Genomic DNA, 25,145 nt, shown 5'->3' with positions numbered 1-25,145 from the left:
CACCTTCCACTTGTGGATGTGTTCAGGGTGAGATATGTGTTCACTTCTGCAACTATGCTGATGGTTAAACAAGGATCCTTGTGATTGATGCTTAGCATGTGAGACTATAAATGTGATGCTTTCCACTATCAAGTACATTTTCTGAAAATAAAACATGTATCCATACTTTCAGGAACTACTAGAATGAAATAAAATCAAAAGTGTCCCTATCACAGTGAGGGGGATATTGAAACTTCACCAGACATGTCTGACTCTGACCAAGAGCTCTCTCAGGTGTCCAGCAACAAGAAGCACAAGCCCAGGTACTAGGATGACTCACCAGATCCGAACATCATGAAGAAATGTGACAGTGTGTGATGCCCTTTAAATTGAATGTTTTTTAAAAGGAGAACACATTAGGAGATACAACGCATGACTTGTGTACAAAAAAATATGAAATGGATAAAATGTGGTGAAACTTTAACCAGAAAAAGAATATAGAACAAAATCATGATTTCAGCCAGATCTTCCCATCAGCACTAAACACAGACCACTCACCATGGAATTGAGACTTAGTTGGGTTTTTACTTTTGCTGTTATAAAAGGTAATTTACAGGGAACAGATTCTCTTTGTGAAAGAGGACATGAGTAAGAGGGATATTGGATATATCTGACAGATTCTGACTATGGTTCTCTGTGTTTTCATGAGTCCAATGGCAGGTGCAGCTGATAGAACCTCATGGCAGCTTGGTACAGACTGGAGGGTCGATTAAACTCTCCTGTGCAACCTTTGGAATCACCTTCAGTAATCACTGGATGCACTGTGTTCATCAAGTCCCAGGGAAGGGGTTGTAGTGGGTAGCAACTATAAAATATGATGGAAATGGAAGATACTATGCAGAGTGTGTGAATGGTTGATTTACCATCTCCAGAGACAATTATAAGAACTCATTGTCCCTCAAATGAGCAGACTGAGAAATGAAGACACTGCCATGTACTACTGTTCTACACAGCGAGGGAAGGGAATTGTGAGCTGAGACACAAACCTTCCAGCAAAGTGTTCAAGTCTAGGAGAGGGCAATGAGTACACAGGGACCTCCAGCTCAACAGCAGAAGCAGCAAAGGGACATTAGGGGTTATAATACTCTATGTCTGGTGATTTCAAATCATAGATCACATTTTCCCAGGATTCCTCTATACAGACATAACCTCAATCTTTGAAATAAATAAATAAATAAATAAATAAGTCTGTCTTCAGTTCTGATATACACATTTAAATATACAACACACTCTGAACTGAACAAAATGCAGAGCATTACCCAGAAAAGATTTGACTCTGCTCTGTGTACCAGGATCACATTCTGAGGAAGCATAGAACCAGCCATTAGTTTTAAAAACAAATAAAGTTAGGGGTGGGGACTAATTTGATTTCCTTGATTATTGAAAGGCATGCCATATATTCCAGAAAGAGCTGGGAGAATCCAGGCCCAGGTGTATTGTTGACACAATGATAAACACGTTGATAAGTGCATTCTGAGGTAAGATATGCTCAGAATGTTTTTTTTAAAACAGTATTATTAGATATACTATAAACAATACCAAATCCCACCATCAGCACAATTGTATTGTTTCCTTGCCTCTGTGCCTTGCTTCCAATACTGACAGTTCTTTTTCATAAGGAATTGTTAAACACTGTATAGATATTCCTTCATGAATTTAGAGAGTTTCCCCCTGTGCTGAGATCCCGAAGATAGCCTGTCTGTTCCTCAGAACTCCGACATACCCATGGAGGAACCGAGATTGACCAAAGGTACAGGAGGCAGATGTTCATCCATTCTGCCTCAAAGATGCAGAGCTTCCTATGGTGATAGTACGATGATTTTCTGGACAATGTGCATCTTCCGTCTGCAATGAATGATGCTTGGGTTTAACTCTGGGTTCAGATGGGAGAGGCCTGAACTGCATACAACAGCTTACCTACTAAGACTGCAGGAGATGCATTGTTCACTACTGTCTTACATGGCATTGTACTTATGCTAGTTAATTAATTACAACATGTGTTACCATATAATCCTTCCAGTACAACCAAGGAGTAAATGAAGGAATACAAAATAGGAGAAAAATAAGGACAATGTGAATAAAGTTGCTAGAAATTTCACTTGAATGTCTAAAAATGTGTGAACACAAATAGTTAAACTGCCATCTTTGCTATTTAAATTGTAGAAATCACTGAGCACAGGAAAGTTCACTTTTCTCACAGATTCCTTAGTGCCTTTGATTTTCTACATTTTCCCTGAAGTCCCATACATCAATAAAAGGTGCATATAGAAGTACTTTGGATAACACTGATTCATAGTATTCTAATGACACATCACTAAATTTTATCAGTTTAACATAAACTGGAAACAGTTGCTATTGTGCACAAGGATAGGAACTTTCATACTAATGGAGCCAGAGCAGTGTGAAGATTGGGGTATTTCCTGTGAGTGTTGGTATCTCCCTTCTGCAGAAAACCCCCTTTCTCTTTCCTCATTTTAATGTTATCATTTCTCTTGTAGGAAGGAGCAGCTCATAAGCATCATGCTAAGTGATGGAAGTGCAGGCCAGAGGGTTGTAAAATCTATCACAGCAGGCTTTCTATAATTACACACATCACCCAGAGGTTAAGAGTTTATCCCTGTGATGTAAAAGCAATGCAAAGGAGCCCAGTGAGAGAAATCAGTGGTGCTGCCAGCGAAATGACCAATTCCCAAGTTCTCCACCTTGTCAGAATTTTACTGATTGACATTTTATTTATTTATTTATTTATTTATTTATTTGTTTGTTTGTTTGTTTTTTGTTTGTTTTTCAATTTATTTTATATATATATTTATTTATTATATTTGTTTTTCAATTTAAACATCAGCCATGTGTTCCTCTGTCCTTGCCTCTCCTGCCCCTGCCCACACCTTCCCTCCAGTCCCTTCCCTCCATTCCCATCTCCTCCAGGGCCAAGACTAACCATAGGGATTCATTCAAACATGGTGAATTCAGTACAGGCAGGTCCAGTCCCCTCCTTCCAGGCTGGGCAAAGTGTCCCTGTGTAAGACCAAGGTTCCAAACAGCCAGCTCATGCACTAAGGACAGGTCCAGGGCCCACGGCCTGCATGCCTCCCAGACAGTTCAAGCTATTCAATTGTCTCACTTATCCAGAGGTCCTGATCCTGTTGAGAGCTCCACAGCCTTTGGTTCATAATTCATGTGCTTCCATTCTTTTGGCTATTTTCCCTGTGCTTTTTTCCAATCTTGGTCTTAACAATTCACGCTCTTACAGTCCCTCCTCTTTCTTGCCAATTGGACTCCTAGAGCTCCACCTGGGGCGTGGCCGAGGATCTCTGCATCCACTTCCATCATTTATTGGATGAGAGTTCTAGCATGCCAGTTAGGGTGTTTGGATATCTGATCACCAGACTAGGATAGCTCAGGCATTCTCTCGACCATTGCCAGCAGTCTACAGAGGATGTATCATTGTGGATTTCTGGGGACCTCTCTAGCACTCTGCAAATTCCTGTTGTCATGTGGTCATCATTTATCATGGTCTCTTATTCCTTGTTCTCCTTTGCTGTTCTTGATCAAGCTGGGGTCTTCTGTTCCCCTAAGCTTTCTTTCCCTCAAAGCTTGCCCTTCATTGCTCCCATTGTCGTCCATGTTGTTCATGTAGATCTCATCCATTTCTCTGTCATTGGGTGATCCCTGTGTCTTTCCTAGGGTCCCATTTTCTAGGTAGCCTCCCTGGAGTTGTGCAGCAGTCTAGTCATCTTTGTTTTACATCTACTATGCCCCTATTAGTGAGTACATACCATGTTTGTGCTTCTGAGTCTGGGTTATCTCACTCAGGAAGATTTTTTTCTAGATGCATCCATTTGCCTACAAACCTCATGATGTCATTGGTTTTCTCTGCTGAGTAGCACTCCATTGTGTATATGTACAATATTTTCTATATCCATTCTTCAGTTGAAGAGCATCTAGGTTGTTTCCAGGTTCTGGCTATTACAAACAATGCTGATATGAACATAGCTGAACAAATGCCCTTGTTACCACAAGGTAACAAGGAGAGCACTTCCTGTGAGTGATTGAACATTCCTTGTGTATATGCCCAAGAGTGCTATAGCTGGATCTTGGGGGAGATGGATTCCCAATGTTCTAAGGAACGGCCATATTGATTTCCAAAGTGGCTGTACAAGCTTGCATTCCCACCAGCAGTGGAGGAGTGTTCCCCTTGCTCCACATTCTCTCCAGCATAAGCTGTCTTCTGTGTTTTTGATCTTAGCCATTCTGACAGGTGTAAGGTGGTATCTCAGAGTTGTTTTGATTTTCATTTCCCAGATAATTAGGGATGTTGAGCAATTCCTTAAAAGTCTTTCAGCCATTTGAACTTCCTATGTTGAGAATTCACTGCTTAGTTCTATAGCCAATTTCTTAATTGGACTGTAGGGCATTTTGATGTCTAATTTCTTGAGTTGTTTATATATTCTGTATATCAGCCCTCTGTCATATGTGGGGATGGTGACAACATGTTCCCATTCTGTAGGCTGTTGCTTAGTCTTCTTGATCGTGTCCTTTGCTCAACAAAAGCTGCACAGTTTCAACAGGTCCCATTGATTAATTGATTCTCTCAGTATCTGTGCTACTGGTGTTATATTTAGGAAGTGTTCTCCAGTGCAAATGCATTCAAAACTACTTCCTATTTTCTCTCCTATCAGGTTCAGAGTAACTGGATTTATGTTGAGGTCTTTGATCCATTTGCACTTAAGTTTTGTACACAGTGACAGATATGAATCTATTTGCAGCCTCCTACACATTGACATCCAGTTGTGCCAGCACCATTTGTTGAAGATGCTTTCTTTTTTCCATTGTAAATTTTTGGCTTCTTTGTCAAAAATTATATGTTCATAGGTGTGTGGGTTAATGTCAGGGTCTTCACTTCGATTCCATTGGCCCACATGTCAGTTTTTATGCCAGTACCAAGTGGTTTTTATTATGTAGCTCTACAGTAGAGCATGAGTCAGGGATCATGATGCCTCCAGATGTTGTTTCATTTTACAGGATTCTTTTGGCTATCCTGGGATTTTCGTTTTTCCTTATTAAGTTGAGTATTATTCTTTCCAGATCTTTGAGGAATTGTGTAGGTAATTTGATGGGGATTGTGTTGAATCTGTAGATTGCTTTTGGTAAGATTGCCTTTTTTTTTTTCCGTCAAAAGAGAACAGGTCTTTATCCTATAATTTATCTACATTTTTCTGAAGTACTAAAAGCCATGGTCTCAAAATATCATTGGATCAAGATGAGAATATTTTGTCATTTTATAGAGCATTTCTTTATTATTATTATATTTGTGTTTTAATTTTACATATCTGCCATGGGTTCCCATGTCCTCCCCCCTCCTGCCACCCCATCTTCCCCCCTTACCCTCCCCTCCATTTCCATCTGCTCCAGGGCCAAGATTCCCCTGGGGATTCATTTTAACCTGGTGGATTCAGTACAGGAAGCTGCAGTCCCCTCCTTCCAGGCTGAGCAAAGTGTCCCTGTATAAGCCCAAGGATCCAAACAGCCAGCTCATGCACTAAGGACAGGTACGGGTCCCACACCCTGGATGCCTCCCAAACAGTTCAAGCTATTCAATTGTCTCACTATCCAGAGGGCCTGATCCTGTTGGGGGTTCCACAGACTTTGGTTGATAATTCATGTGCTTCCATTCTTTTGGCTATTTTCCCTGTGCTTTTTCCATTCTTGGTCTCAACCATTCACGGTCTTACAGTCCCTCCTCTTTCTCAACAATTGGACTCCTGGAGCTCCACCTGGGGCCTGTCTGAGGAAGATCCCCATTTTTACTATGTTAATCCTGCCTATGTTGAGCATGTGAGATCTTTCTATTTTCTGACATCTTCTTCAATTTCTTTTTTCAGGGACTTAAAGTTCTTGTCATATAGGTCCTTCACATTCTTAGTTAGAGTAACCCCAAGGTATTTTATTATCATTTGTGGCTATTGTAAAGGGTGATGTATCTCTGATATCCTTCTCAGCCTGTTTGTCTATTGTATATGGGAGGGCTACTGATTTTTTTGAGTTGATCTTGTATCCTGCTATTTTAAAGGAATAGACTATGATCATGCAGGTCTCAATCTCAACCCCAATCATTCTGTCACTCTGCTTCCCTGCTGCTCTGACCCTCAAAGGGACCAAACAGCAGTGTAAGTGCTCCACCAGACCATCCTGACCTCACAGTTTTGATAATGGATCATGTACCCAAAAGACAGAGAGAGCATCCCAAGCATGTAGAGTGTGAAACTCCATACAATCACAGAAAGGGGGTTCTTTCCTGATTTGTTGGCACAACCTACACAGTTATCTCCTAAGCCATTGAAAGGTCAAGAATGAATTCACTCTACAGTCATACAGCAGTGCTGCTTTGAGAAATTCACAGGATTTTCAAGGGAAGGAAACACATCCGTTACACAAATGGCTAATAAACCTTTCTTACAGTTTTTAACATCTTCATGCATCAGCGAATTGCAAATTAAAAAAATTGATTTAGATGTCATCTTATATCTGCAAGAATGCCATTTATTAAGGAAGAAAATGGTACCAAATGTTGATGATACATTGGAGAAAGAGGAATCATAATACACGGTTGGTGAGAGCATGAACTGTTGCAGTCCCTATGAAATTTTGTCTGAATTTTCCCCAAAAGTTAAAAATAGAAATGTCATGTGACCTAGCTAATCACTACTGGCCAGACACCAAAGGACTCACCACTGCAAAGATATGAAATCACTGATATTTTGTGTTTCCCTCTTTGCCACTTCTGAGAACTGGAATCAGCCTAGAGAACCATTAGCTGATGAAAAGACAATAAACGTGTTGTTGAAGCCTGTTTTCTGTTCTATGGAGCAATCTGCCTAACTACATTTTAAAGGCAGGAGCGATTACTCTGTATTTTAAAAGTAAATTTTTATTTGCTGTGAGAGTTGAGTTGTTCTCTGTTTCCTGGAAACGGACCTTTCCAACCCATAGATGTGATTTGTTTTTGAGAATACCCTGACCCTTCCTCCTAACCCTCCCTTAACCCATCTAATCAAACGGAGGGTGGCCATATGAAGTTTTTTCAGGTTTTTGTTTTTTCCTTATTGCCCCATTGACTCCATTACGTAAAACTATTCAGGATTTTACTCCTCAAGGGGTCCCAAGAGGTGGATTCAGGACTGCTCTCTTTAACCTGACTTAGAAGGCAGTAACTGACCTGTTCTTGGGTGTACACCAATAGAAATCAAGCTTGCTTCAAGTTTGGCTCTGATTGTAATCTTGGTTGTATTCTTGCCCTTGGAATTAACACCATCTCTACAAGTATTCAGGTTAATTCTCCTTCTTCTTAAACTCCTTATCTCATTCATGGCAGATTCAACAATCACACAGGATAGCCAATTATATTCCTAACAAAAAATTAGTTTCAATATTTCTAATTGCTGGTGAAATGATGCCTAGTCTGTGATCAGAAATGTTGTGTTCATTTAAGTAATACAGTCTCCATCAACTCCTGTATTTATTCTCATGCTTCCTGTCGAGAATGGATTATGCAGAGCCAGAATTGAAAATCCAGATTCACAAGAGAGATCTTTAAGTCTTAAGTAAATGGGGTGGATAGAATAGATCACCTGAAGAAAAAAGAAATAGTTTAGATAGTTGTGAATGCATGGGGGGAAACTAGAAAGGAGGATCAAAAGGGGAGGTTGAGGAAAAAGTGGGCAACAGAGAAAATAAGGGTAAAGAGAGCAAAACGTAGGGCCATTTGAGGGGTAGTGTGAAAACCTAAACAGTATAATGGTATCCAGCCTCAAGACATGCTAGGTTAGAGGTGGAAAAAAGCTTCTGGGAGTAATCAAAAATACATGTATTGGCAAAAGGCCCCTTCACGCAACAGAACTCCTACTGTATACTACTGAGGGACCAAGAATCTGAGACTAGATAGTTCAGGAGCCTAGGATAAAAATAAATATTATTGTTCTATAAAAAGAAGATTGCAATAAAATGACTCCCAATGACATTCTGCTACACTCAAAGATCAGTGCCTTGCTCAGCCATTATCAGGGAATCTTCCTCCTGCAGCAGATTAGAACACATACAGAGACACAGCCAAAGAAAACTCTGTGAATGAGAGATCTTAGACACTAAGCACTATATGAGAAGTCTTCATCAAATCCCTCCCCTCAGTGCTCATGGGACACTGAAAAAGAGGACAAAAGAGCATAAGAACCAGAGATGATAGAAGGACCAAGGAAATAAGGCCTCTAAAGAAACACAGCAGATGCACATAAACATTCAGAGACACTAAGGCAGCATGCACAGGGCTTGCATGGGTCTGCACCAGATGGCGTCCTAGAGCTGAAAGGAGAAGTGGACACATGCACCCATCCCTAGACCAGAAGTTGTCTCCATTTAATAACAACTTTCAGGTGATACTTCAGTTTTGCAAAGTGAGACTCACTGAAGAAACCAGCTACTCTCAAGCATAGGCTTCATTTTCAGCAATTGATAGTCATCAGAAATCAAATTCAAATGCATTTTCGAGGTCCCTTGTCTCATAATATCACGTGGCTTTTTGTTATTTTTTTGTTTATTTCTTATGTTATCCTACATTTCCTTTGATTATATAGTATGTCTTCTAATTTTGAGTTTTCATGGGACTCTCAGGTGTTTACATCATCTGCATCAGCACCTGTTTTTTCTGCCTTTCCTGGGTTCCTTTCCTTCTCTTTGTTTGTTTTGTCCTGTTCAGATGTGTTAGTGTTTGTTTGAACTCAATTCATTTTATTTTATTTTTGTTCATTAGAAGCATGTTTGTTTACTAAAGAGAAACAGCAGGATTATGTATCTGGATGGGAGGGGAAAGAGAGAACTTGGGGGTTAAAGAGGGAGGAGAATCTCTGATTGGGATATATTATATGAGAAAAATCTATATTCAAGGAATAAAGACTTGCCCATAAGTTAAAAATTACTACGGGAATGAAGAAAGAGGGAAGGACTCATATTTTGCCCAAACGCTGACACATGCTGTAAACTCTAAGAGGAGTCTCAGTCAGTACAGAGACCTGAGGCAGAAGAATGTCCCCTGTATCCATATCTTTAGTCACTGTGGTGGGGCTATCAAACACCAACTCTGATGATACTATCATGTGTCTAAGCTGGTGCCCTGTGACCCAAGACAAGATAAAGAATGAATGTTGTCCCTGACTAATGTTCAAGGTGTACAGAGCTCCCAGGAGGTTCTATCAGCTTCTTTTTCCTCTTCCTTTCACAGACTGGATGGAGCAAGAAATATGTTTGGAACCAGTGAGGCAGCAATATGACACTGTCCCAATTTTCCAGGAAATATGGAAACACATTGCATGTGTGGGAAAAGGAAGAAAAGCAGGACCAGTGTGGGCTTACTAATCAGAAAGACAGTGCTCAGGAATCTAGTGTGAAAAGAAGGTTGGCATTAACCTGAGAATACAAATGTACAGGAACAGAATGGACGTGGGGAGGATGGGCTAGGAAGAGGAGGTTGGTCATGCCAAGATGTGTTTCCTGTGATCCCTGTAGTCCCCATGCTCTCCTATTCCAGACTCACAGTCCAGGAAGTCAGATAAAGTGTTGGCCTTATTGCAATAGCCAAATGGAGAAGTATCCACCCTCCCCATTTATAAAGACAAGGCTGACTCACAACATGCAAATGCTTCTTCTAGCACTAAGTTAAATCCCCTCCTGGACTATGGAGCTCACATCTCTCTCACAGGAGGCTGACCTCTGAGGGAAAGGAGGTGTAGCCTAGAAGATGACACTGTTGGGACTTCTGTGCCTGGTGACTGCCCTTCCTGGTGAGTGTTACATGTTCATAGATGTGTTTATGAAGTGTTGTGACAACCAACCTATGATTGACAGAATTGTCTCTTCTTGTCTGAAGGTATCTTGTCCCAGATACAGCTTCAGGAGTCAGGACCTAGCCTGGTGAAACCCTCTCAATCGCTGTCCCTCACCTGCTCTGTCACTGGTGCCTCCATCACCAGTGGTTACTGGAGCTGGATCAGGCAGTCTCCAGGGAAGAAGCTGGAGTGGATGGGGTTCATAAGTTATGATGGTAGCACCAACTACAACCCATCCCTCAAGAGCCGCATCTCTATCACCAGAGAAACATCCAAGAACCAGTTCTTCCTGCAGCTGAACTATGTGACCACTGAAGACACAGCCACTTATTACTGTGCAAGATACACAGTGAGGGAACATCAGCATGAGCCCAGACACAAACCTCCCTGCAGAGGCGCTCTGTGCCAGCAGGGGGCGTTCAGCCCTAATCAAGTCAGGAATTCAGAGCTGGTAATAAAAACTGGTTTTCTCTGGTTTTGGTTCTCAATTCCTATAGGCAGAGAGGCTTTGCGGTCATTTCTCTCTCCGATCATGAAAAACTGTGTTTTGATAAAGTCACATTTGTTTTTTCCTCCCTGTGTCTCTGAAGATGGCGTTTGTGGTACTATTTCTTGTCATTTTGGTTGTGAATCTAGCCATTACCAGCTGTGGCAACTCTAGTCTTAGGAATAATTTTTTCATAAAAGCAGCTGTTTGAAACACAGCTGAATTTGACATTATACTTGTTGTCCCATTAAGAAATGGATTTATTTTCTATTCTCTATTCCCTCCACCCTCAGATACATTTGTATATCAGAGCATTTCCTAGAGTATTGACACAAAGCACTTGCTGTAATGTCTGAGAAATGTGTCATAGACTGAATGGGGATGACACATCACTGCAGCTCTATTACCCATGCTGTAATGCAGCTCAGGGATTTCATGAGGTCAACAGTATATGGTCCAGCCCTAAGGACTTTGCTCTAAGCGCGTTTCATTCCCAAAGTTGGTATATTTTGTAGAAATAGTATATAGTTTTGCATTGTGATTAAAAATGTCATATTACATGAATACTCATATGTTCACACTGATAATTAGAAATACAGGTTAATTTAATTGTACAAGTCAGTAACAAGTCTGTTCTAATGGCTGAGCATTTTTAAATAATATAAAGCTTTTGAGTGGTTACTTGGCAACAGGCATGATAGAGAGATTCATCTGTCTACATTTGGCCAGTAAAATACAATCAAAATATCTGGGCAAATGAAAACACATTTCAAAATTCATTTTGATGTGGAGTGTGAAATCTTTGGCAACATTTTTGGCTCCTACTCAGGTAACATTCAGGACTTAGCAATGGGATTACACATTTGGAATGTAAGAGTCTAGTTCATGTTGTCAGGAGCCCTTTATGCTCATTATCCTGTTTTCTGAAACTGGACTGCCATTGTCTCAATTTCTAGACTGACAATAAATAATACTGAATGGACATCACCGTATGGTGCAAAATGATCTCCCTCATACACAAACAGATACATACACATATACACCTCTTTTGTTAGAAGCAGCAAGGCCCAATTATGACTTTGATTGATTCTTGGCTCTCTTGGAACTTTGACATGTCTGAATCCAATCATTTAGGTCTATGTATGCTCTTTGTTTTTCTTCTCTTTTGTTTTGTTAATTAGGAGAACACACATTAACCTTAGCTGTACAAAAGCTGAGTGCCATGGATTTTGTGGATACAATCTGACTATTTTGATTCAAACCATAGTAACAAAAAAAAAAAGATACAACAGAGTATACAGTGGCATTCTCTTGTCTAAACAAAGGCATTTATTTATTTATATGTGTTTTTGTTTGTTTGTCTATTTATTTAGCAGATCAAGTCAATTGTATTGTGCCTGGACTGTGTGCCTTGCTCCCAATACTGACACTGATACACTGCAAGAGTGTTCCAACACTGTAATGCAGATCATGGATTTCATGAGGTCCACTGTGCATGGCTCTGGTCTAAAGACTTTGCTGTTATTCACTCCCCAATTTGGATTGTTTTGCACAAAAAAATGTGATAGTTTTGCATTATGGTTAAAGACAAATGTTTATGTGTTTACGCTGATAATTACTTTTTTCTAAATGTGTCAGTAAAGAAACCACCTCTAATATAGCAAATGTAGCATGAATCTTAAAAGGGTCTTATTAATAAAAACAAACCTGAAGCCAGGTATTTGTAAGATCAGAGAAGTAGAACAAGACACAGCCACCTCACCTTGCCAATTCCTCAGCTGATCCTGTTTCCTCAGACTGGAAGCATCTGACTCTTCATCCAGTGAATGTCAGCTGGACTGCTGCTCAAAAGCCTAAAAGCTTCACCAGCTCTAGTTCCTGGTCCTCAAGCCTCATATACCTTTCTGCTTTCTGCCATCACTTCCTGGGATTAAAGGCATGTGTCACCTTTCCTGACTATTTCCAGTGTGGCCTTGAAATCACAGAGATCCAGATGGATCTTCTGCTTATGGAATGCTAGGATTAAAGGCATGTGCTACCATTGCCTAACTTCTATATTTAATATTATGGCTGTACTGTTCTCTGACACAAGATAAGTTTATTGGGATATATATATATCAAACTCAAGCAAAGAACTATAAGTTATGTGTGTAGATACACCTATGCCTGCACAATTAGTGTTTGAACTGTAATTGGTGAACTCCTCTTACAGAGTTTCATGGGATTGGGTAATGAACCCAAGAGCAGACTATAAAACACAGTGCCTCATGCAAGTGTTAAAATCAATTCAGGAGATAAGTAGCCTTATACTATGTGTCCCCTATTCAATTAAAAAATTTGAAACTCAGTAATCTGATGCTTTTTTCAAATTATAAATGACCACTGGGGCAATTCTAGACAAACCCAAGATGAGATATAATGTGTGAAAAATATCCCTGAATTAACATTGAATCACAAAGATGTTAGCAGAGTGTGCATAGAGGTGGGAGTCTCTAAAATTCTGCACTGCACAGCTGTCTCCCCAGTGTGAGGACCTGTTTCTCTAAGGCCCAAAATTAAGGAATAAAGATACAGGGACTCAAATATGAGACGTACAGAGATAAAGAAGTAGATGGACATCAAGCCAGGCAAGCCAGGACTGACAGACTGTTCTAAGTTGTAAGGATTCTCTAATGTTGGCCATGCATCCAACTAAACAGTGTAAAGGGTCATGGGAGGAAGTCACAGCCTAGAGGATGAAGGAAGGGGAGGAGGCCATCCTCATGATCACAGAGCAATGTCTGGGTGGCAGGACCCACATCATTTCTGATTTGTTTGGGAAGGTCTTAACAAGGTAGGGATCAAGAAAACTTCCCTGAGGTCAGTTCCTCTAGTTCTTCTATGCATCACCAGGTAAATCACCCTGTCTAGGCAGGAATATTAACCTGCACTCTGTTTCCCTTAATAACCTCTAGTGACTCCCCAAGTAGAATAGCACCAGCGTCCATTCTTAGACTGAAAGCTGAGCCCTGGCTGAGGTGCCCCTAGCATGGCTGTAGGAATCAGGTCTGGCCTCATAAATAACCTTGAAGATCCTGTCACTCACCTGAACTGTCTGATTTCTATGTAACAAATCATCATATTCACTGGGTCTAACAGCACACAAGAAATGGTTAGAATATGTTGGCACCATACTATGGACTATTGGAGACACAGTTTGAGATTGGGACTTCATGAGGCAGTATTAGTAGGGATATTTCCAATATCCAAGTTTCCTTAATTCTGCACTCTAGCCCCTATTTTACTGTGCCAGCAACATGGGAGGAGACTTCAGTGCGAACTCAGACACAAACCTGCCTACAGAGAAGTCCCAGGTTAAACAGAGGAACTTAGGAACTGAGTAGCCTATTCAGAACCTCCAATTGCTGCTCACATATAGACAATTCTGAATTGCCATCAAGTGCTTCCTCACAAAAACACATATATCTGTTTACATTTTAGAATATGTGGTTTCCCCTTCCTGTTAAAAAATATTCTAGAGGCCCTTTGCTATGTCATAGTCTATAAGAATTGCTATTTCCTTAATTTCTAATAAGCATATCATTATTTCTCTATGCTGCATCTCAGATATCCATTTGCCTCCTGCTATGGTGAAATAAACATAAGAATAAAACTTTTCATGTTTTCCACAAAGATCTGTAATTTTAAGACTTGGTGATGATAGCAGCAATGGAAAATTATAGAGTAATTTAAATGATCTAAAATCATTTAAATTTATTTCTTCTCAGAGTGAGTAGAATCGAGATCTTCATTGAATGAATGTTATCATCAAAATAGATGGAAAACAAGATGTCTACTCTTTCCTGCTTCCAATGTATTAATGCTCTAATAGAGTAGAGGAAATTAAATTTTTTCAAACCATGCATATTAGAAATTTGAATCCTTTAAATGATTCGTTTGCAACCCAATGTCCCATGTAATGATTTCTTTCAAGATTTCTTATAGGCTCACAATGTGGAAAAGTCTGAGTGACCATTGTGCACATGCCAGCTGATGTCATCTACTGTTTCTGGCCTAACTCTCTTCCATTGGCAACAGATTTTTCCTTATCACCACTTTCTGCTTCTTGCTGGTGTTTTCTTGTTAACATTGCCTCCATGCTTAATGCGATGAAACTCTCTGTTGCTGCTGAAGCTAGGGAAATTGAAATGTTATACCTGTGAATTAGAGAAGCATCACTGGAAGAAGTGATGTTTGTTGTTGATTCAGTTGGGTTACACATTTCTGTTCTCTCTAAAAGGAAAGAGAGTCTACTGGTGCAGATGTCAGCCGTGTCTAGATTCTGTTACACTGACAGTTTGTATTCAGATATTTTGGGAAAAAAACAGACTATAGAATATGGGATTACTGACATCAAGACCAACACAACTCACTGAACAGCACAATATGAAGACAAAAACCAAGGATCCATGGTCTGTTACCTAATGTTGATGTGAAGAGCAGCCTACATGGCTGCCAGTGACCTATGATGACCACAGTGGACCTGCATATTGAGCACACTCTGGACACAAGGTGTGTTTTCCTCCAGGTATACTGAAGTAAATAAATAAATATTGAGCAATATTTAATGAATATGAAATGAACTATTTTCCTAGGATTTGGGAAAAAAATTTCTTCAACAATTATATGAGTCCAGTTGATACTAACCTTGTAAGCACCAAAAGTTACTTACTGAGCCAGGATTTTCTGATTCTATTCAGTGAGAACTGAATTTGAACTAGGCCAGGATGGAGGGCCATAGCAAAACTAATGCTGTGACAAGTTTACTGTGAACAATAATACTTTCAAGACTCTTGTGAAAAACAATATAACAGCAGTTTCTACGGTCATTACAATGGTACTTAACAGGATACTATGGTATTTGTACGTTATATGGATATAAAATATTAATATCTATGACCAAGTATCTTATCAAGCTTCTATATGCTTTGAAGATTTCTAGGGAACATAGAGAAACAGAGGTGGGCCTGAAAGCTTCACCACCTGAGGAAGTATCTTGGCTCATTAAGAACTGAAAGGCACACAGTTTCCCAGTAGCCATGGACTCTAACTTGGAAACCTATGGTATGTGCCTCTTAAGGCAGCTACATGATTCTCTGCAAGCTACGGTGAGCCAAGGTAAACAAGATGCTTATTTTATTCCTAGGCACAGTTAATTGGAATGTTGTAATTCTTTGTAATAATTTTATAATACCTTTGGATAGTGTGGAATGGAACCAATTGACACCATGGAAGACCATGGCATTAAGAAGAATATTAGTAACTATAGAGACACTTAAAATCAGTTTCTCCATGTCCATTTAGGATATCCAGTAAAAGAAGAGAGATTCCTTCCTTTGGCTGAGCTCTCTGAGCACTAAAGTAGCATGGATGTGTCACTGCTCAAGACAGACAGATAATCCTGAGTGTAAGTTGTAGTTAGATTTTTCCTGCCTGGCCCACAGTCAGGACAAATCTCTCTTACCCACCAGTCTCATAGTCGCTCAGACACAACCAAGAAAGCACACAGAAACTTATATTGCTTACAAACTGTATGGCCATGGCAGGCTTCTTGTTATCTACTTCTTCTATCTTAAATTAACCCATTTCTGTTAGTCTATACTTTGCCACATGGCTTGTGGCTTACCAGTGTCTTTACATGTTGCTTCTCATGGCAGCACCTGGCAGTGTCTCCTCCCAGCCATCCTGTTCCCAGCCTTCTCCTCTTCCTTGTCCTGCCTACCATATCCTTCCTGTCTGGCTACTGAACAATCTGCACTTTATTGATTTTAACCAGTCAGAGCAACACACCATGGACTCTAACATGGAAACCTATGATATGTGCCTCTTAAGGCAGCTTCATGATTCTCTGCAAACTATGGTGAGCCAAGCTAAACAAGATGCATATTTTATTCCTAGGCACAGTTACTTGGAATGTTGTAATTCTTTGTAATAATTCTATAGTACCTGTGGATAGTGTGGAATGGACCCAAATGACACCATGGAAGACCATGGCATTAAGAAGAATATTAATAACTATAGAGACACTTAAAATCAGTTTCTCCATGTCCATTCAGTATATACAGTAAAAGAAGAGATATTCCTTCCTTTGGCTGAGCTCTCTGAGCACTAAAATAGCATGGATGTGTCACTGCTCAAGACAGACAGAGAATCTTGAGTGTAAGCCATGGCATACCAACCTGCAGGGGAGCTCAGGACCAGCAGGGGAAACAATGGAGCTAATAATCAACAGGACAGAAGTGAGATGAAGTGTCGAATCAATAGCTTCTCTGGACACTTTTCTCAAAGTCTATTAGCTGAATAACAGCTACTGAAGTCTCCAATTTTCTATTTTTTTTAATTCAGACTCCAATTTTCAAACACAGAAGAAATCCCTTGTCAAATATTGCACAAGTTTTTATTTTCTTATTTATTTTATTACAATTGACTTATTTATTTCTGAGTTTTGAAAAACATGTTTTTTCATACACTGTATTCTGATCAGTTTCCATATCCAACTCCTCTCAGATGCTTCCAATGTTCCCACCATTCAACTGGTGACCTTTCTTTCTCTATATAGAAAACAAACATATTGACAAAAGGAAAAGGACTTAGAAAAGAAAAAAAAGCAGGAGAAACACACACCTGTTACCTTCTGGAAAAACAATTATTAATTGCTTGTACATTAAAAAAGATCACAAATTCTCCTAATATGAGTTTTTAAAATATTTATGCACAATGACCCTCCCAGTATCCTCCTGATCAACAGGTGGGTGGCAACATGAGATCTTTCAGAATATGTATTTACTTATTGCCCCATTGTCTCCCTTCGGTAAAACTACTCATAATATTACTCCTTAAATAGGACCCAAGAGGTGGTTTTAGGATGTTCTCATTAATCTGATTTAGGAGTCAGTCCAGGGCAAGCTCTTGGGTTCACCCCAATAAAAATCAAACATGCTTCAAATATGTCTCAAATTGGCAGTGGTCTTGTTCTTGCCATTAGGATTAACTCTATGTGGACAAGCTTTCAGTTTCAAGCTCCTTTTCCTTACACTTGTTAGATTTCTCATGGCAGATTCAACAATCACACAGGATAGCCAATTATCTAACAAAAGTTAACTTAATATTTGTAATTGCTGATGAAAGTTATGGTCCGTAGTCTCCAAACAGAAATGTTGGGTGTTCTTAAGTGATACAGTCTCCATCAAATTGCTATTCCTATTCTTGAGCCCTCTGTCAAGAATAAATCATGCATGGCCAGAATTTAAGTCCTGGGTTCAAATGAAAGAGCTGCAAGTCTTAAGGTACTTGGGTGGAGAGGATAGATCTGCTGTAGGAAAAGGAACTATTATAGATAATTGTGGATGCATGGGGGTGGCTGGAAGGCAGGACCCAAAAGGGGAGGGTGAGGAAAATGGGAGTATCAGGGAGAATGAAGGGCATGAGAGCTAAATGTAAGAGCCATTTCAGGGGTAGTATGGAAACTTAACAGAATAGTAGAATCCAAAGAAGAAATGTAACATGAACATAAGCTACAACTCCTTGGATTTATTGTGGTAACTGGCTGGCAAGATATGCTAGGACAATGATGGTAAAAAGCTTGTGGGAGTAACCATCAATATATGATTCTCATGGTCCATATGAGAAATAGAACCCTATGCTATACTACTTGAGTGAGCAAAAATCTTAGATAAGATAGCCAGGAACCTAGAATAAAAACAAATATTATTGTTCTATAAAAGAAGATTACAATAAATGACTCTCAATGATTTTTTTTTTACACTCAAAGATCAGTGCCTTGCTCATCCATGATGAGAAAAGTTTCCTCCTTCAGCACGTGGGAACACATATAGAGACCCACAGACAGACAATATTCTGAGAGTAAGAGACCTTGGATACTCTGCACTATATGAGATGTCTTCATCAAATTCCCTCAGACTATCAGAACACTGAAGAGGAGGAAAAAAGAATGTAAGAACTAGAGAGGATGGACCCACTAAGGAAATAAGGCCTCTATAAAAGTAGGATAGTTGCACATACATATTCAAAAGTCTGAGGTTTTTATGCACAAGGCCCTCAGGGGTCTGCACCAGGTGGCATCCTAGAGCTGAAAGGGGAATAAGACACTGTGCTCATCCCTTACTCAGAAGCTATCTCCAGTTGATAACCACTTTCACATTAAAACTTAATTTTCTCTAAGAGAGTCTCACTGAGGAAACCAACTACTCTTAAGCACAGGCTAGATATGTAGTAGTAGATGGTCATCAGAAATCAAATTCCAATGTATTTTTGGGGATTCCTTGTCTCATAATATCACATGGCTTTTATCATTTTATCCATTTATTTCTTATCCAAAAGTTCCTTTGCCTATATAGTATGGCTTCTTATTTAATATTTTATGGGAATCCAGAGTATGTAAATCAGGAGGTCTCTGTATCTGCACCTGTTTCTAAGGCCATCTTGGTCTCCTTTCCTGCTGTTTGTTTTATTTGTCTTGTTCTGATGTGTTAGATTTTGTTTGAGCTTTTATTATCTTATTTTATTATTATACATTAGAATACATTTTGATTTCTAAAGAGACACAGCAAGTTGGTATATCTTTATGGGAGGGCAGGTTGGAAGATGTGGGAGTTGAAGAGGAAGGAGAAAATGTAATCATGATATGTTCCTTAAGAAAAGTGTATGTTCAATGAAGAAAAAACAGACTTACTTTACATAAAGATTACAAGGAAATGAGGAAAAACAGAATGACTAATATTGTGGCCAAACACTTACACACAAGGTAAACTCCAAGGGGAACCTCATTTGTACAGAAACCTGAAGAAGAAGAAATTCCTCTGTATTTTAATAATTAGTCCCTGTGGATGGTCAATCACACACCTACTCCCTTGATACACTCACAAGTCTAACCCAGGTGTCTGTAAGCCAGGACAGAATAAGCAATGAGTGGGATCCCTGGGTGAGGATCATAATGTGCAGATTGCCCAGCTCCTCCTCTATGCATGTGTTTCTTCTACATTCTACTGACTGGATAGAGCAAGATGTATGTGTGGACTCTGCACAACAAAAATAGGACAGTTTTATACTGTCCTAACAAACATGGAAACCCATCTCCTGAATAAGAAAAAGGTGAGCTTACTAACCAGAAAGCAGGAACTCAGGAACCGAGTGTGAAAAGAAGGTTGGCACTGACTTGTAACCAAAAAAGTACAGGAGGAAAAGAATTTAGTTGGGGAGGTTGGACTAGGAAGTGGAGGTTGTTCATGCCAGGGTGTGTTTCCTGTGATCCCTGTAGTCCTCATGCTCTCTTATTCTAGACTCAAATTACAGGAAGTCAGATACAGGGATGGCCACAGTGTAACAGACAAATCAAGTAGTATCTACCCTACCCATTTATAAAGACATGGTTGACTCCCCACATGCAAATGTACCTTCTAGCTCTTAGTTAAATCCCCTGTTGGATTGTGGGAGCTCACATCTCTCTCACAGGAGGCTGACCTCTGAGGAAAAAGAGGTGTAGCCTAGAAGATGATATTGTTGGGTCTTCTGTATCTGGTGACAACCCTTCCTAGTGAGTCTTACCATTTCATACATGTGTCCATGAGGGGTTGTGACAACCTGTGATTGACAGAATTGTCTCTTCTTTTCTGAAGGTATCCTGTCACAGATACAGCTCCAGGATTCAGGACCTGGCCTGGTGAAACCCTCTCAAACACCGTCCCTCACCTGCTCTGTCACTGGTTACTCCATCACCAGTAGTTATGGCTGGAACTGGATCAGACAGTCTTCTTGGAAGAAGCTGTAGTTGATGAGGTACATAAGTTCTGGTGGTAGCACCAGCTACAACCCATCCCTCAAGAGCCACATCTCCATCACCAGATAAACATCCAAGAACCAGTTTTTCCTGCAGCTGAACTCTGTGACCACTGAGGACACAGCCATATATTACTGTGCAAGAGACACAGTGAGAGGGCTTCCCTGTGAGTCCAGACACAAACCTCCCTGCTGAGTAGGTATGGACCAGCAGGGGGCGCTCTGCTCTCACCAAGTCCAGGAATTCAGAGCTGGAAAAAAAAACTCTTGGTTTTCTCTAACTATGTATGCTTCTCACTCCCTAAGGGCAGAGTGGCTTTGGTGTCATTTCCTTCTCTGATTATCAAAAACTCTGTTTTTGTAGAGTCACATTTGCCTGTTTCTCATGGTTACTCTCAACATGCGGTACATAGTAATATTTCTGGTCCTTTTGGTTGTGAATCTCTCCTTTTCCAGCTGAGCCATCTCTCTGGTCTTAGAAAACTTTTTTAAATGTAAACATCTTTTTGAACCTCAGCTGACCTTGGCATGGCAGTAACTGGCCAATTTAGAAATAATTTCTACTTTGGATTCTCCATACCTTTCACACTCAGTTACATCTAAATGTCATAACTTCTAGATTATTGAAACAAAGCATTTGCTATTATGCCTAAAGAGTACATAATAGATTTAAACAGGGTCCATGTATCACTGTATTTGTATTACCAACCTTGCAGAACAGAGCAGGGATTTTCTCAGGTCAACTATGCATGGCTGAGGTACAATGACTCTGCTCTAAGAGGGTTACTCTCTCTTAAAGTTGAGTTATTTTGTACCAAAAAAAACCAAATTTTCATTAAACAAATACCTTTGGGTTTATACTGATAATTACTATTTGTGAATGTCAGTGAAAAATCAGAACAGTAAGTTATATGTGCAGATATACCTGGGACTGCACTATGACTGCCTAATCTGTGATTTGTGATCTCCTACTACAAAGTTTCAAGGCAAATGAAACTAAATCCAAATGCAGACACTAAAAGAACGGTGCCTCAATCCAAGTTAAAAAAAAATAAAATCAGCAGAGTAAGTAGACTTAGAGCATGTGTCCCCCATTCACTTACCAAGATTGACACTCAGTTCTGTGATGTTTTTGTCTAGTTCTGAATGACCACTAGGGAAATTCTAGACAAACCAAAGATGAGACATAATGTGTAAAAATATCCCTGAACTCTCAGAATCCCAAAGATAGCAGAACAGTGTGCACAGTGATGGAGTCCACAAAATCCTGCACTGCACAGCTTCTCCCAAGTCGGCAGATCTGTTTGCCCTAAGGTCACCCACAGCCCAGAGAACAGGCATACACAATCAGGGACTCAAATAGGAGATTTCCAGGTATGAACAAGTAGATAGATATCCAACCTAGTCAGCCAGGACTCACAGACTGTCCTCCATTGGGAAGATTCTCTAATGATGGCCATGCTTCCTACAAAACAGTGCAAAGTGATGGGAGAAAGTCACAACCTGGAGGATGAAGGAAGGAGAGGAGGCCATCTTCATGTTCATTGCTATGTCTAGATGGAAGGATCCACATCATTTCTGACTTGTATGGGAGATGGTTAGAAACGCAGGGATCAAGAAACCATCCATGAAGTCTGTACCTCTAGCTCTTCTAGGTAACACCAGGTAAATTACCCTGTCTGGGATCGACAATTGACCTGCACTCTGCAAATCCAGCAGCTCCAAAGAGAATAGCACCCTGTCTCAGACTGAAAGCTGAGGCCGGGATGAGTTATGCTCCTCTCCTTACACAGGAATCTCCATCAAATTATTTGTGTCTTGTAACTGCTTTTATGCCTGGTGACTGCTCCCTACAATGAGTGTCACAACATTTAAAGAAATGAAACTGGGCATGTGGCTCATGGTTTTGTATATGATTGATGATTGTGTTCACTATTCTCAGGTGCATTGTCCCAGGTGTAGCTTCAGGAATGAGGTTTGTCCTTATAAAACCCTTGCACACCCTTTCAGTGGACTCTACTGTCTGTATTCTGTGTAAAAAACCATCATATTCACTGTGTCATCATACTCACAGAATCCAATAAATCCTTAGAGCATGCTGGCACCATACCATGGAGTACTACAGACACAGTTTGTAATTCTAGCATCTGTATCAGTAGGCATACATCCAATAAACTTAAGTTTCCTTAAGTCTGCACTATTAGAGGGTTTATTAAGGCAACTCCATGTAGTTAAAAAGGAGGTTTATTTTGGAGGTTACTTACAGCTAGTAAAAGGGTTGGTTACAGGATGCAGGAGAGGTGAGGTGCAGTCAAGCTAAATTCTCTGGAGAATTCTGCTTGGTCTACCATCTAGCATCCAGGATCACCAGGAACCAAAAAAGCCAGCACATCTGGATCTCAGGTCTTAAGGGCTCCCTTCTTGGGCCCCCCTCAGTGGCAGGTCATAGGTAGATATGGCAGGTACCGGGATCCTCAATGGGGTAGTGCTTCCTGGTCAAAGCTGGATCAGCTACCCACTACACTGAACCATCTGCCATGTCTTACTGTGCCAGAGGCATGGGAGGAGACTTCAGATCTTCCTACAGAGGAGCTCGGCATAATAGTAGGCACTAAACAACTACAGAAGCTACTCAGAACTACTAGATGCTTCTCACATCATAGGTAGTTCTGAACTTCCACCATGGGCTTCCTCACAAACAAGTATAGAGTGTGAATTCTAATTGGTCTTAATCATAAAAACCCAGAGTCAGATACAGAGGTAAATGCTAAAACATCAGAGACACAAAGGAGCAACCAGACACAGTCAACTCTTTCCTCACCAACTCCTCAGCCAAAAAGGAGTGAGCCCCAGTCTCTGCCTGCCTTAAATTCCTGTCTCTGCCGAGCCATATCACTAACAGATTCTCTCTTCTGTGGGCTGGAATTAAAGGTGTGTGCTACCACAGCCTGGACTCTATGGATAACTAGTGGCTAGCTATGACCTCTGACCTCCAGGCAATCTTCGTTAGAGCACAAAGTAACAGCACAAAATGCATATATCTATTTAACTTTTAGAATGTGTGGTTTCCGCTTCCTGTTCATAAAAGTCTTCTAAAGTCCCTTTACTATGTCATATTCTATGACAATTGCTATTGGCTTAATTTCTAATACACATATCATTATTTTGCCATGGTGAATCTCCATTTGCAACATAATACTGGATTTGGTAAACATAAAAATAAAACTGTTCTTGTTTTTCAAAAGGTATATAATTTTAAGACTTAGTGATTATAGGTTCAGTTGGAAATGACAGGAAAATGTAAACAATTCAAAAACCTTTCAATTTATTCCTCTCAAAGAGAATAATATACAGATCTCCCAGGAAAGAATGTTATTACCATAGATAGGGAAAATATCTACTCTTACAGATTCTAATATGCTAATGCTCTGATAGGATGGAGGATGTAAAGATTGTAAAGTTTGCTTTCTGCCCCCATGCCCCATGTAATGAGTTTATATTTTTGAAGATGGTTCTAATAGCCTCAGCTTGTGGGAAAGTCTGAGTGATCACTGTGCACATGTCAGCTGATATCATCTGTGGTCTCTGTTCTAAATCTCTTCCAGTGGCAACAGAGTTCTTTCCCACAATTTACAGCCTTTTTCTCCTGTTTTCTTGTTAACATCTTCTCCATGCTTTTGAAATGGAAAGCTCTGTGAATCTGCTGAAGGTAGGAAAGCTGGAATGTTTCACCTGAGAGTTAGAGAAGAATTCATTCGAAGAAGTGATGTTTGGTGTTGGTTCAGTTGTGCTACAGATTTTAGGTGTCTGTAAAAGAAAAAGAGATTCAACCAATCTAGACCTGAGCCATCTCTGGATACTATTAGAGTGACTTCAGCTATGAGCCAAGATATATTGGGGAACAAAAAGAATAGAGAATACAGGATTACTGACACCCAGTAATTACACAACACATTGAAAATCACAGTGTGAAGATAAAAACCAGGGGATCCACACTCAGCTATGTAATGCCAAGGTGTAGTTCAGCTCACGTGTGATGACCACATTGAACCTGCAGCTTGGGCAAACTGAAGACACCAGGAGTCTCTGGATTAGCTTCTCAAATATCTCCCAGGTATACTGAAGAAAAGAAACAAATGTATGCTGGGAAGTGTTGGCACATGCCTTTAATCCCAGACTCAGAAGGCAGAGCCAGGCAGATCACTGTGAGTTCCAGGCCAGCATTCCTACACAAAGAGCAAAACTACACAGAGAAACCCTTTCTCAGAATCCAAAAAGAAAAAAAAAAAAAAGAAGGAAATGTATAAGCAATATTTAATGAATGAGAAAGGAGCTTTTCCTCCTGGGATTTAGGCAAAAGATTCTTCAACAATGATATGAGTCCAGTGAATACAAACGTTGTAAGCACCTGCACTTGCTTTCCAAGCCAGGATTCCTGATTGTGGGCAGGGAGAAATGAATTTAATGAGGCCAAGGTGGAGAGGCCACAGCAAGACCGAGGCTGTGACAAGTTTAATATGAACAATCTGACTTTACATACTATTAGCATGGTAAGAGTTTAAAAGGTATAAGTAAGTTCAGTGTAAGTTATGACATACCAAGCTTCAGGGGAGCTCAGTACCAACATGGGACGCAGTGGAGCCAATAATCAACAGGGTAGAAATGAGACCAGGATGGGAGGGGACTCTGTGGACTCCCTTTCTAAAGTCTGTAGGCTGAGCAACACCTGCTGCAGTTGATATGTGAAGTCTCCAAGTTCAAACACAATAAAAATTGTTTGTTAAATCTTGCACAGACATTTTTTTCATTGATTTTATGAAGATTTATTCATTTATTTCTCATTTTTTAATGTATTCTGATTACATTTTCCATGCACAACTCCTCCCAGATCCTTCCCATTTGCCTAA

The 25,145-nt window shown here is 40.1% G+C and overlaps 1 pseudogene; it reads left to right on the top strand.

The window, feature by feature from the left end:
• Window positions 1–538: 538 nt before the first annotated feature.
• Window positions 539–20,230, top strand: LOC118575830 (annotated as a pseudogene).
• Window positions 20,231–25,145: the final 4,915 nt, after the last annotated feature.

Source organism: Onychomys torridus, unplaced genomic scaffold (assembly GCF_903995425.1).
Source record: "Onychomys torridus unplaced genomic scaffold, mOncTor1.1, whole genome shotgun sequence".
NCBI lineage: Eukaryota > Metazoa > Chordata > Mammalia > Rodentia > Cricetidae > Onychomys > Onychomys torridus.
Note: the sequence above shows the minus strand (reverse complement) of the source record. Positions and strands in the feature narration are given on the sequence as shown.